The sequence below is a fragment of the Castor canadensis genome, chromosome 9 (assembly GCF_047511655.1).
Source record: "Castor canadensis chromosome 9, mCasCan1.hap1v2, whole genome shotgun sequence".
Classification (NCBI taxonomy): domain Eukaryota; kingdom Metazoa; phylum Chordata; class Mammalia; order Rodentia; family Castoridae; genus Castor; species Castor canadensis.
In genome coordinates this window covers 13227697-13243072 of record NC_133394.1, presented here as the reverse complement: position 1 = coordinate 13243072, position 15376 = coordinate 13227697, and positions in this window count along the sequence as shown.

The following is a 15376-nucleotide window of genomic DNA, read 5'->3' as shown; positions in this document are numbered from 1 at the left end:
GATGCTAAGTCTTGATTAAACACAATTTATCTTCAAAATATGGAGGATTTCGTGTTATCACACAATTATTCCAGTAAAGGCTACTTTTGAAAATTACAAAATAAAATATGAACCTCCAGCACTTCCGAGTGTGCAGTCACGGTGCCTTAGATCGCTTCTTGTGGATTTGTCCAATCTGTGACTGCGTCTTAAGTTTGTCGCACATACTACTTCTGTTTGCCCTCTATCTTCTCAAGTATTTCTATTAGTTTTTAGTTTTAGCCATTTGCTTAGATTTCTCCTTTTTTGTCTTTCTAACTTATAAACTCAAAGTTCCTTAGATTTTTTTTTTATACATTTGACTCTGTCCCTACTTTTACATTTCTTGCATTGATTTTTATCCTTCTGAAAGAACTTTTCCATCCAAAGATAAGCAAACACTAATCTGTATTTGCTTACCTTTCCATCAAATGGTTCCATGAATACAACTAACTCTTTAGGAGAGAAAATTTTAGTGAAAGATTTCTGGAAAAAGTTTTTTTTGATTAATTAATCAAGGGTACCAAAACCTTATCATTTCTTTCTGCTCCTTCAGTTTGTAATGTGACTGTTACAATAGCACGTTCTTACACAGAGTCGGTCTTTGAATTTTATTTCTTGGGCCATTTATTGGATTGTTCAGTCTTACATATAAATCCTTTCAGTTATTGCATCAGTAAAGTTTTTTACCCATGAGAACTACATGAGAAAATATTTTAACCATGAGAACTCAATTACTACACTTTTCAGCTTTACATTCTTTTATTAATATGATTGATTAATGAGATTAGGGTAATAGTAGATACCAAATTTTATTTTGGAAGAATTTCTTTCTTCACAATAACTGCCTGTAGATGGGGTGACCTTTTTGCTTTAAGGTGACAGAGAATTTGTCTTGTTTACCTCTATATGCTCAGTGTGTGTAGCAGATTCTTAACTAATATTTGTGGAAGAAAATAATCTTGATAGACACAGCCTAAGGGTGTTTGTGAAAAGCATCAAAATCTTCACTATTAATAACAGCAAATGAACAAAGGAAAAGGAGGGAAATGAGGATGGTTTCATCAACAGCATCACCCGCACCAGCATTGCTTCTTCCTTGTTGATTCTTGTGGTGTTTTCCCCAACCTCACTCCATCCTCCCCAAAACTCCCACCCCATAACTCACTAACTTTGGCTTCCATCCTTCTCCTTCCTCACCTGGGCTTGTCCCTCTGTCTCTCCAATGTCACCCATGCCCACTTTCAAACCCATTCTATTTGTTTCCCAAATAATCCCTTTAATAACTACTTTTTGTGAACGTTCTCTAGTAGTTATGTGCCATTTTCTTGGATGGAATATACTGCGTTGTATCTTCGAACTAGTTTTTAAGAAGTTGATTTGGTATATTTTTCTTAATGCACCCCACTCTTCCCACACACACTTGATGTGATTATTTTGTTGGTTCTAATTACTGGCCAGTTACTTATATTGGCTTCTTTTAAACAGATAATTCTATTAAAAAAAATAAGATGATGTCTACTCTCCTTTTCAATACTTACTTATCTTACTTCTGCTTAATATCAATCCATTTGCTAAAACTTCAAAATAGTCCTAAATCATGGTGACAGTAATGGACATTTCTACCTTGTTTCTGATATTTAAGGAAACAAAAATTGTTTTTTCAGATGTCTTGAGGCATTAGTCATAATTGTTATTGCTTATTGCAGAAATAATTTCTTCTTCTTGTCTGCAACTAAAATTTTAATGAATCATTAAAATTAGTCACTGGCCCCTTTTGTTTTGAAATTAGCAATGTGTTTTGCTGGAGCCCTGTCTAAGGTGCACTGATCAAAGTTGGAGTGGGGGACACCCTTGAGAACCAGTGCAAAGAGAGGCCTTGAGTGTTTTTGTGCTTCTCCCAGCAATTTTATCTGGTAGGTTCCAACCTTCTATTCTTACAGGTAAAGAAACTAAGATTCTAAATTGTAAAATAGAATATGTTTAAATCACAGAGCCAAAAATTACAGGCCTGGATTTAGGATCTTGGCCTGCTTCTGGGAATGTCTGAGCAATGAACAGTAATTATTACACAAAGCATTAATTTAATATATACTCAGTAGCATTTTTAAAAGCATTAATTCTTAGGATTAATTATATGAATCAAACTAAATCCATTTTCCCCAGCCATTTAACTTCTTCAACTTTTGTGAGTGTCCATTAACTTAAAAATGTTTGCTTATGAGCTGGTTTTTCTCTTTGAACAGTGGGCAATTTCATCTTAACACCTGGATAAGTCATTCTACCTATACTTTAGAAACTTTTGCCACAGCAGTGAAGGCTGACTCTCCTGTCTGCATGTGGTTTGTTCTTTTTTTTTTTTTTTTTTTTCATTTTTCTTTTATTATTCATATGTGCATACAAGGCTTGGTTTATTTCTCCCCGCTGGTTTGTTCTTTTTGAGCTCAACTCAGTTTTGCTGACAGCAGTCATCTTGGATTTCTCTGAGTAGAACAGAAGTCATTCCTGTACTATGCCTGAGTTGACTATTTTAGCAAACTTACGTGTAGTGTATTCACAGTTTTAAATAACTAGTCCAAACCAAAACTTCTGGGCAACATGAACCCAGATAATCACTGAGTATATCAGAGACTACTATATAATAATTGGTACACTCGGGGGTCTGGTTCACTTTGGAAGTGAAGCATTTAAAGAAGGATATTTTGTTTGATATTTCTTATCAGATTTCCATTGTCAACAGGCCTAGGACACTAGACAATAATCCTAGGTATTTTTGAAGACCAAAGGAAGTTACATATACTTTGCTGAAAATTGCTGTTTTTTGCCCATTTTCCTCAAAATCTTAGTTGTTGTGCTGGTTTGGACCCAGATGGAGAAACCATATTGCAATAGACTATCCAGCTTGCCAGGCATGGCCCCTTTTCAGAGAGAACATACTTTCCTTATAGCTTCCTTCTATCTAATTCATTGGGCAAAGTTGAGGGAAGCCACTCAAACTATTAATCCATTCTCCAGAGTGTTTTCTATTTCATACTTATATGCAGTCTACCTACTTGCCTAGAAGTGGTGAATGTCTGTGGAGATCCAAAAGCTGCAAAACATGAATGTGCTCAATATATCTCCTGAAAAACTCAGTGACTCTGGCTGATGAAAAGCTTGTGACATCTGGCCACATGGGCCCTGGGGATTCAAAGACACTGCAGTCATGTCAACCTATGACTGTTAATAACTAGACAACTGATGCATTTTGTACCAACAGCTGGAGCTCCTGGGAGGTCCTTAACCATAGCCCTGAGCAAAGGGCATTGAGGTAATCCAGGATGGAGGTCACCAACAGATGGAAAACTGTGGTGGGATTCTCACTGGTGAGGAGAGAGCAGAGGTTACAGCCGTTTTGCCAAATCCACTGTGGCTAGATTCAGTGCCCAAGTGATGATTTCCATTGCAAATTCAGGGTAACATTGGTGGTATCTGTCTTTGGGACGAAAACAAGTCCTGATACTGAATCCCACTCTTTCACAGAACACGTTTTAATGTGTTCTATGGGCCTATTTCAATGGGAGATTTTCTTATCTGAAGCAATTAATGTCAGGAATAAAAATGTCTTTATGAAATTAAACAAATGGTGAAACTTAATCCATAGAAATCATCTTGGAGTTTGAAGGACGTTGTTCTCTCTCAGAATTTCCAGGTAGAAAAGATGAGCATTTTATTAACTAAGAAAAATGTAATATAAAACATACATAAGCTTTTTCTTCCTCTGCTTCCTCTAGCCTGCATTGTTTTTCTTTGAGTATATAGCACTCCATGACGAATTAGTAACTCAATTTACACAAACCGTGGTTCAAGATTCTCTTCAGATCTATACTGTAAACAATAGTCTGCCACACACAAGAAAAAAAACCCATGAACACATATTCTTGATATTGTACTGGTCCCAACCACTAACCAAAATGTATAAGGCCTTACTCTTCAGGGTCTACCTTCCCAAACAAGCCAGGAAGACACACATGTGAAAGAACAAACCAAGCCAGCTATGCCTGGCATTGTACAAATGCATACAGTGAAAGTATAACTTCTGTAACCTGTGATACAAGTGAGTTTTGTTGTCTGGCAATTTTGTGACTCTGCGATGAAAGGAGATATGTGAGTTACATGTAGGCAACGATGTCTTCTGCTCATTTCTGGTGGGTTTGCAGCAAGGTCTTTGCCACTGACAGCTGAGAACACTGAATAGAGAATATTTAAGCAGTAAACTCATGTATCCAAGACTCTGTCTACACAACCAGAGCTGTCCTGGGATCAGGTTCACTTGAAGTGTGCTGTGTGGATGCCAGAAAATGAAACAAGTATTTGGAGATGAACACAAACTACCTGGAAAAAATGTACCTAGAAACAAAAAGCTGCCATCTTGTCCTCTTTTTCCTCTTCCTCACTATTAATGATACCAATGTGATAAAGTATCTTTTTTTGACAATGATTTGAAGCTTATATAAGTGCTTGCTCATCTTACCAAATCCCCTGAGTCACTCAGGAGTCTCATATTGCCAAACACACCCATGCCTGCACACACACATATTTTTTTATTGCCTGAGAGTTAGTAGTACAAAATATAGTAACATTTTAATGCCCCTTTATTATAATACATGGGTAAAAATATATTAGGATCTCCATAACGTATTTCTTATAGTGTTGAACATCCACCTACATTTTGAGAATAAATGGTTTTCTCGAGCCTCCAAGGGTCCTTTTCAGCCTTTCACATTGAGTCAACCATCAAGTCCTGACAATTGTTCCAAAGTTATGCTGTCATGTAGAATAACCCCCCAAATAGACTCAGGATTAGTTTGCCTCTGTCAAGTCTCACCTCTCCTTGATCTTTCAAGGAGAAAGATCAAGAACTGATCTTTCAAGGAGAAAGATCAGTAGAAACTGAGTCCTGAGGACTTCTTTTGTTTGTCAGTTCTTTTGTTGTGTTTTGATGGTAGGGGGTTTTGAACTCAGGGCCTCACATTTGCTACGCAAATATTCTACCACTTGAGCCATGCTTTCAATCCTGTCACTTACCTTCTTAAAACATAAAAATGCACATTTCCTGTTAAATCCACTGCTTATTCTTTCATTTAAAAACTTTTCTAATTGCCTTCCTCCCCACTGGTCCCAAAGCTTCAGTTCACTACCTGTGCTATTGCTTTTGTCTGCTAATACTTAAGAATCATTATTTCCTGTGTAACTCTGCAGAGCGCTCTTGTCTAGCCCTCTGATGGCTTATAGATCTAATTAAATTCAATAAACATGTATTAAGTGCCTATTTTCCAGGCTCTGTGCCAGGCTCTACCAGTCAGTTAGAACTAAATTATATACTGTTTTATTTTATTTTTTCAACTTTTCCTCTAGGTGTGCTGTCTAGCCAGCCAGAAAGCAAGCCTTCTCCAAGTTTGGACCTGGTCACATATCTTTCTCTGTCAGTGTGCCTTATTGTGCTGCACACAGGCATACACACACTTCTTGGTTGATTTATTTACACTGCCTTTTCAGCTTGGTTTCCTGTGTATAGCATTATTATCTAACTCCTAATAGCACTCGCCTCCCTGACAATTTAGTCCTTAGAACCACATCCCAGGACAGCTGATCAGCAGGAGTCTTGCTCTTTGCATTTGTCCTGCTCTAAGTCTCGGGTTCTGAGCTCCTTCAAAGTGGAAGCTGTACTCCCTGCAGTATCCATCAGTCCCCTCACTTCTTCTCTGCCATAGCAAACTTCCTGTGAATTCTGGTTCCTCAAAGTGAGAGGCTTACAGGGAATGGAGACCCATGCATCATTTCTGGCTCTCTTTCTCCATCTGCTCTTGGTTTCAGTGTGAGTGCTTGGTGCTTACCTCTCCTTTGCCTGTCTGCTGAAGTGGAAGGGAAACTAAACGCCTTTGCACCATGAGGAGGAAAACGCCTTTCAAATAAGATGAAGAGTATTTGGTCAACTGCCTAAAGTTGGCATTTTTGGGGAAAACATGGAGATACTTCCCTCTACATGGAGGTCTCCTTGTTCTACACTGTACTAGTTACGCAGGTGATTCAAAGCTCAGCTCAGTGGATATTTTTCAGGTGCACCAATGAGGAGCAGTAGGAGCCTGAGGCACTTCGTTTGCCATCCACTGTTCAGCATTGAACACCCGGCAGAGCAGGACATGACCGCACTCACTCAGGGTGTTTGGCTGCAGTTATTACGCTGACACAGATCTGAATGGTTGGAAACCTTAGAAAATGGGTCGTACTGTACATACCTTTCTCACAAGCCAAATAAAACAATATTGAGCATTAAAAATTCATCAATAACTTGTTTTTTTCTGACAAAAATTTGTGTTATGGGAAAACAGGGCCAAGATATTTTAATTATCTTATAAAAATAGTATCATAGTGCACACACTGTTCGGGGCTTTCATTTTTTACTGCATTGTTTTTTTTTTTTTTTGGTGGCCTTTTGTTGAATTTATGTCATTAGATATTTTTCTATACCAGCATATACACATATGAACTGTGTATTATGAATAAATATTTCATTTAATAAAGAGAAAAGTTTTCCTGATGAGATAAATTTTGGAAGTGGTGGGTTAAACAGATATTTTTGCCACTGAAGGACAGTTTAAAGCCTTTAATTAACTAATATGCATTCTGTAATGTAATGTGCATTGTGATTCTTAATGATAAGGAATATAGCGTAGCGTTTCCTCATATACATCCTTTGTGTGTTGTGTGAGCATGGGTTCTTGTGTGCATACATTTATGTCATCTTGGTGAAACAGGTGTTTTTTTTAAATAAAAGGTGAAGAAGATAAAGAACTGTAACTAATTCCAGTGCATGCTCTGGGAAATGTATTAAGACATATCAAATAAATTTTGCTTTGAGTTCTTTCTTGATGTATGTATGTATCTGTAAGTATAAGCTCTTTTCCCAGCTTACCACTCTTGAGTGAGGGATTTGATAACTGTTAATGTGGCATATCACTTACTAACATCCTATGGAACTCACGCTCCCCACAACACGGTTGAAGTGCAGCTGTGCTGTGTTTCCTGATGTTACAAATGACAACCTGGGATATCCGTTTCTTATTCAGCCTTAGAGCTGATGCTAACCTTCAGTACTCAACTGTATACTCAGGATATGCCATCGTTGCTTGCTTTAGTAAAGACACAATATAATTAATATGGTTCACTTCTTTTTCTGATTCTGTGTTTGGGCTCATAAATGTACATTAGCCAGAAAAGCAGCTATTGATTATATTCTGATTTCAGTTAAGAATGTCTTATGAAATTTAAGCAGAAATGCTCCTTTGTGAGAGAAAAATAACAACAGTTTCATTCTCCAACAGGGATTCGCCTCCACTCACAGTGGCCCAATTTTTTCTTTGACTTTGTGCCCTTCCTAGGACTCTGTCCCAGCCAGCCTGCAGCTTTGTTTGGCTTCTCATAACCACATTTGTCTCCTGCTCCCACAGTTGTATATGTCCTGTGGCTTCCCATTTGTTCTGTGTCTAAATGAAAAATGTACGTAGTTTCAGTCTCAAGTTAAGTCATGCTTATAAGCAGTTTGCATAAGACAGTTCGAAGCCAGACCTGCACCCACTGACTTGCTTGGTGTTGCAGATATGGTTTCTTTCTAAAAACAGAGGGTTCAGAAACAGCTGATCCATCAATAGCTCCAATAGCACCTCTGTGGCTGCTTTGCACAAACATATCCCCTTTCTCTCCCAACCCTATCACCACAGAAGATAATCTGCTCGCTGTGTTGGCTATGTTCCTTTTGATTTTAATATGCTCTTATTGTGTTTATCATGGGTGGTGCTGAGGAACGTCTATAAATGTATAACTCAACAATATTGATGGACCTTAAGAGGCAAGACCTAATGAAACTGTGGTTTGGACTTCATTCTCAACAACATGTAAGAGTGGCTGGTCATTTAAATTTCAACTTTGGTCTCCTGATGAAAATATATTGCTCCAGTGGACAATATAATCATAAACATTTGAAAACTGTAATAGTCACGTGAAGGAAATGCTGAGGGAAGTGGTTATGTTTTCCAGATGGTGATCTTTTTTTGAATAAATATTTCTTCATGTTCTTACCTGCCTAATTTATCCATTTATTGGTATATAACTTTCTTCCAGTAACCTACATATTTTTTTTATCTTTATCATCCTTCAGGTATGAACACTTATATTGTGCTGAGTGCCTTGAATGCAGAGTGCATAGTCTATGACATGGATTTACCCAGAAATTCAAGTACACCTTGACAGAAGTCACTATCGGTAATTCATATTTCCTGATGAGTAACCATGTGCATAGGATTGAGTGGTCACTGAAGGAAAGTAGGTCAGAGCCCTGCTCTTCAACAGCTGGGATGATGTCAAAGAAGCTGGATAGGCTTGTGAAGAGGGAACTACGCAGGTGTCACCTGGAAGATTCCATCAGGTATTCAGTGATGGGGGACCTGAGTTGGCTTTTGAAAAAAAGTAGAGCAATATTTAGGTTAGTAAAGAAGAGTGATGTGTATATTCCAATCAAGGATGACAATTTAGAAGTTACTACCTTTGTAACTTTGGAAAGACCAACTTGTGTGGAACAACTGTCGTTTCCTTCGGTGGCTTTCTTAATGTTTTCAAAATGTTTTCCAATATTCCATGGGTGTTTTAAGTATTTGGAGAGCCCTTTTCCTGAAAACTGCTCATAGGCACTGGATTTCCAAGGTTCCAGTGACCCTTGGTGGACCATTGATGTGGCCTTAATTCTTAGTATTTTCAGAGCATAAGGATGAACTAGGCACATAGATAATCTCATTTAATCATCATGGAACCCCTGGGAAGGGAGCACATTGTTTCCTATCTCACAGGACACTGAAGATTAGATGGAGTAAGTAAATGGCCTAAAGTCACTCAAGTGGACTGTTTGAATCCAGTCAGGTCTGGATTCAGACATCTTGCCAAACTGTTCCTTTTGCTTATTTCCTTTCCTTCTGTGAATCACTAACTTATTTTCTTGACCAACTTCAGAGTCAACCTGTTAGGGTCTCTTTATCTGGCATCTGGCTATGGTTTGCTTTAAGGAACTGCAAACTAATTCTTTGCTTCCTTGGGGCTACTTAGGACCAGGGAGCTCCATCTCTCTTGCTTGTTTACAGAAGTCAGATAAGTGTTTGTGTTGTTGGCACATGAGTACAATGTGTGAGAATTCATAAACTTGTTCCAGTGTTGGCATTAAGTCAAACTAGATGGTTCTGGAAACTTACGCCATCAAGAACAGAAGATGTGGCATTGAAAGGAATCTTCAGTATTTTTACATGGATAATAAGGACTGAGATGCAAAGTTGAGGAGTCAGCTTCAGGCTTGGCTCTGATTGTCTGAAGCTGATACCTGAGTTTTATGTAGATATCAGGACATCTGGGGAATGAACTTGTTGGAGAGGCTGCATGGGGAAACAGCAAGTGGTAGAGAAAATGGGGATTTTTCAAGCTCCCTAATATGTCACCCAATGGCACCAGTGAGGAGACTGAGAGGAGGTTTTGCTGCCCCTGTCAGCACCTTCATGGGGCCTCTTCCACATCCTGGTCTTCTATTTCTCCAGGAGAATGCTGACTTTAGACTGAAAATGACTGTCATGTAAGTTCAGCCAAATAGAAGCTGAATCCAAGTCATGCCAGCCCCACCCTGACAGGACTGTGGGTGAGTCAGGCTTTCCCTGGGCCTCAGGGAACCTTCTGTGAATCCAGAGAAAATCCCTCAGGAAGTCACGCCTAACCATAAAGGCTGCTGGGTCAGTGTGAATCTGTCACAGGAGAGGAAAAACACTATCTTCCGAGTGATGAATGAGGGGTCTGTTCCCTTACCACAGTGACTCTGACGTGCCACCCAGAGCCTTACCTCAGTGGTGAAATGGCCTACTTTCCACAGACTGCAGGCAAGTGGCAGAGACTCTGCTTCTCCACAGAAGCCTTAGACAACTATGTCCAGCTTCTCCAGTCCTTGACTGAAGTCACCCCATTAGCTCCTGCAACATGAAGGAATGGAAACCTTTTTGATGTGTCTGACATAACACAAATTCAGCATCTCTGCCCTGCCTCTTAACCATTTGTCTTCTGCCAGCTAGACACACTCCTATGGATTGCTACTTATCTGAAGACTAATTGTCATCACATGTAAGGGTGATGAGAAAGGACTGAAAGCAACCCAAAGAAAAGATTGTACTTACAATGTAGAAGTGTTTCGGTGGTTTGCTAATAATCGTTAATCAAAAATTAAAATGAAATAAAAATGTGGGAAATACCAAACTGAACATTGAACAAATTTCTTTGCTGCATAATTTATTTTTCTGTGTTTTTATGTTCCTATTCATTGTGTCTCTAAAAGATGTGTAAAATAGGCAATATTTTTCAATTGTTCTTGGACATGAAATATTTTTGAGGTGAAACATCCCACAATATTAGCTTCAGTACAAACATCTAGAGGTACTGTAGTGTTGCAAAATAATAAAATATTGGACGTTCACAATGAGAACACTGAATATACATGAAAATTCTGTTTTGTTCTATAAAACATGCTTCATGATATTGAACTAAACTTTTAAAGAGTAATAATGAAAAATGACATTTGGGTAGATGGTGAGTAAATATGCCTGTTGGATATGTAAACATACTACAAAGTACTAATAATTAAATCTATCTAGAACTGACTCCAGACTTGCTCAAGATTAAATAATAAAGGAAAACTACAAATACGTGCAGGTGTATGTACATGTACACGTGTGTTCATTTGTTTATATATTTTATTTTTAAAAAAGACATGTCAAATCTATTAAGAGTGAATGAATTATGCAAAAATATTAATGCTATGAAAACCTGGTCATCTGTTTAGGAAAACGAAGTCATTTTACTACATACAGAGTCAGATCAGTAAGAGTGGTAATGTAACAAACTAAGCCATGCAAACTAAAGTAGAAACAATTATTCATCTACTAGCTAAACAAATAGGGGAGGAATTAAAAGAATTTAAAAAATCATTTTCAAGCTTAAGATTGATTTTACGTGGCTGTCCAAAAATTAGAAGCCTTTGTGTGTCCAAACTCTTAAAAACCAAAGACAGTAAGTTGGGCAGAGTTTAAGACTAATTATTAAAATACCACTATCCAAAACGTGTAGAGGGAATCTTACTCGGGTTCAACTCATTATATGAAGAATAACTATAAGCAGTTATTTCACAATAAGAGAAATACCGATGCTATCAAATAATTACAAAGATATTTAACCTTACTCACTATTATCAGCTTAAAGATTGAAAATTATATTCACTAACAAATTTAGCAAAAAAAATAAATAAACCCCACCTTCAGTGTACGTGAGGGTATAGTAAAATATTCAAATTTCTAGAAAAATTAATTGGATAAAATTAATCAGGAATTTGAAATGTTCATATCCTGAGGTTTAGTATTCATCATTACAATATTTAAATAGAAAAAATATGATAAAATTGGGGAATTTGGCATTGTTGTTAAGCCAAATAAGAAAGAGGTCCTGATGACTTCCTATTTTGGTTCAAAGATATACCAGTGTATATGGAACCAAAGTAGTCCTGCTGAGGCTGCTTTATTTTAAAATGTTGACAATAATCAGTTGTAAAGAAATTTTTCAGAATGCAATGCAGAGAAACAAAGAGATAAAAATGCAAGAGATTGTGGACTAGGAATCTGACTTTCAATATATCTCTAGTTGGGGTACCATAAAGACAGAATAGAAAAAAATATGCAACAGATAGGGTAGGAAAAAAATCCTCAAAGAGTTAAAGATTAAACAATTTGGATTTGGCTAAATATATGAAATCTTTTAAGGTGATGCAAGATAGATTGACTTAGATAGAAAATTTTGATCTCTTCCTTTACATATTGTGGGAAATCTGCAGAATATCAAAGGCAAAGATATTACAGTCTCCAGAGAAAAAGGATGCAGTTCTTAGAAGCTGGCTGAGCTAACTTTTCCAGAGTGAGCAAGAAGAGCCTCTGAGTTACAGAGTCAGTAATTGCTCCTGTGCCTACATGGAAGCCAGGTACACATGTTAGTGCTGGGAGTTTGCCAGTGCAGCACAGATGATTTGTATTTGCAGAAGTCAGTGCATCAGGAGGGCAGAGTATAGAAGAGAGACTGTAGAGTGTGCACTTCCCCAGAGGGCCAGTCCCCACTGGCTAGCAAGCAGTCTTCTCTCACAAAACACCCTATTTCATAAGGAGAACACTTGCCAGCCTAGACACATCTCAGTCTCCTTGCCAATAAAACTTCTACAAATGGAGATAAGAAACAAAGAAAGTAAGCAAATGCACTAAGGAAGAAAAAAGAGGAAACAAACAGGATAAAAACAAATAGCACATAAAGAACAGTTGCCAGAAAAAAAAAAAATGTTGCCTGTGAAGAACGCAAAGCAGAAGCAGCACTGGAAATACAAAGTCCGAGGAATGGAAGATAAGGACTGAGGAGTTCAATTGAATAAAATGGAAAGGAATTAAAACCTTAAAGGTATTAATAAAGAAAAAATATAGATATGTACAGAAAATCAAAGGAAATTTAACATGCTCACTATAGATCACCTTGACAAATAGGAAAACTATTTAATGATATAGGTTTAGAAAATTATTGCAATCCAGTGGGAAATTTTGAGAGGCTGATATTGGGAGTATCTCAAAATGAGGCCAACCTGAGCAAAAAGTTACTCACACCATCATCTCAACCAACAAGCCAGGTGTGTTGACAAGCACCTGTGATCCCAGTTATGGGATTAACCATTGGTAGAACTGTGGTCTGAGGTCAGCCCCTGGGGAAAAATACAGGAAGCCCTACCTAAAAATAATAAAGTAGAAAAAGGCTGGAGTATGGCTGAAGTGGTAGAGCATCTGTCTAGCAAGCGCAAGATCCTGACTTTAAACCACAGTGCCGCCCTCACCCTCCCTCCCTCCAAAAAGAAAAAGGAAATATTGTGATCGAACTTCAAAGATAAATTTAGACTTTGTTGAGTATCAAGAGCAAAAGTTTTAGACATCTCTGAAAAATGTGTTTCAGAGTTTTCCATGGCAAATTTGGTTCCTGGGTACCAGTGGAGAAATGCTAATAACAGTGGCAAAAAGTGTGACTCTGTAATTTATACCCAACCACTGTTGCTCAAGTTGAAAAGCCACGTAAGACTGGTATCAATTCCTGCTTGAGTTTTCCACCTGCCGAGCTGCCTTGTGAATTTGACACTGTCTAGCACCACAGTTATATGAGCCAGTTCCTTCAAATAAATGTCTCTTGAAACACACATTCACATTTACGTACATATACATGTATACATCTATCTATCTATCTACCTATCTATCTATTTACCTATCTACCGCCTATCTTTTATTTGGTTTTACATCTCTGGAGAACCAGGGGTTTGATGAGATAAAGAATATAAAATTTTAATTCATAGTGCAAATGTATCCTGTATGGCCAGATTAGTCTGCAAAGCTTTACTCTTGCTGTCCCCACTATCTTTAGCGCTGTTCTCCAGATACCTCCACCATACTTTCACCTCTTTCAGGTCTTTGTTCAAATGCCACCTTCTTAGTGAGACCTTCCCTAAACAACCTATTTACTGCTGTGACCGATCAACTGCACTTCCAATCCTCCTTCCTTTCTTTGTTTTTATCTACTACACTTATCACTCCCTGACAAGCATTTCACTTACCACGTTTTTAGACATGTCTTGTCCCACTAGAAGGGAAGCTCCACGGATCATTAGTCTCTCTAAATGAGTTTCTGTGATCAGACTAACCCTTTGAATTCATCCTCTGTGTTGGCAGTGAGAGCCTAAGAATAACTGATTTCACTATAAGAAACACTTGACAGGTATGATGGAAATGTTTTGTCATCTTTCCACTACAACCCCTAACTTCACATGCCTCAGGAGATGTGAATAGTACATCTGAGCAACTAAATTTTTAGTTTTTGAAATATTACTCAAGATAAATTTAAATTTGAACAGTCACCTGTGGCTAGTGCAGGGCGTGTTGTGATATACATGTCTATGTGATAAACTCCAAACCTTTCGTGTTGGTCACTGCCTCCTTTGTTCAACATCATTTCTCTTTGCCCATCACACATGCACTTCATGAAATAGAAGTTAACAATTTCAAACCCATTATACGGGTTCTCGACTTGGTGAATTTGCTTATGAGTCCTCACAGTCTTTTGTATTCTAAGGAGTCACTGCCCCCAGAGTTACCACGTCTGGATTGGGTTCCCTTCCTTTACACCCTCATAGTTGTGTGATGGCTCACAGGTTTGTGATTATAGTTTTAAGATTGGACTACATTTATCTGTTTATGTCTCTGTCTCCCCTTTGCGATGTTGACCTCCTTGAGATCAGGTCCTATTTCTATCTTTATACTTTGAGTTCCTAGCTTAGTGTGTGGATCATAGTTAGTGCCCAATAAATCTTGGTTGAATAAATGGAGGGAGGAAGGAACTTGTTGAGCCAAGTGCTATGTTAAAGTGCCTTGGCCTAGTAGGCATGCCAATTTCTACAATTCTTCTTGGCTCTTTTGCCCTTTATATGAACTTGGAAAAATGAAACAGAGGCCAGGTAGCTCTGTTGCCCAACAAGACACTATTTAATACTGTGGTCTAACTTCAATTTGCTTCCTCCATCAGGAAGAAGATAACTTCCAAAAGGACTGAAGCCAACTCTAAGGCAGAGTAGCTTTTTACTTGATGTTTGTCTTGCCCTTGTTATTATAAGTCACTCAAAAGGTAGCTTTTGAAGCATTTTTATTTATTTTCTTCCTTCCCATTCCTTTCCATCCTTGAAGTTCTTGTTTGGGAGGAAAGAAATCTGAGTGTGACTATAGCAGAGTCACTCTTCTGGGTTCAGTTTTCCAGAGAGTTTATAGATATTGCTCATGATCCATCTGTGACCTGAAGAAGTTCTGAGAGTGACAAGAACCTGAAAATGTTTAGAAGAAAACAAGTATCTTTGCTCTAAATAAGCTATCTCTGATACTTCCAAATCCCACAGAATACACAAATTCATAATATAAGAATTTCTGTGGCTAGTTTTTATTTTGTACAAGATTGAGTGTTTACCATAAAGATAGTCCTGATGTACCTAAAACACATCCAATTGTGTGCTCAGTCAAAGAGTTAAAAAAGGGACACAGAGGAGCTAGGGAGAAGTAGGTAAGAGGAAAAGGCAATAAATCTCAGACCCAGTGGATTTGGACAACAAACCAAACTGGCAAATCCAACAACTGCCAGCTCTGGAACGTGTCAGCATAATATCATACTAACTGTAACCTGGTAGGTTGTC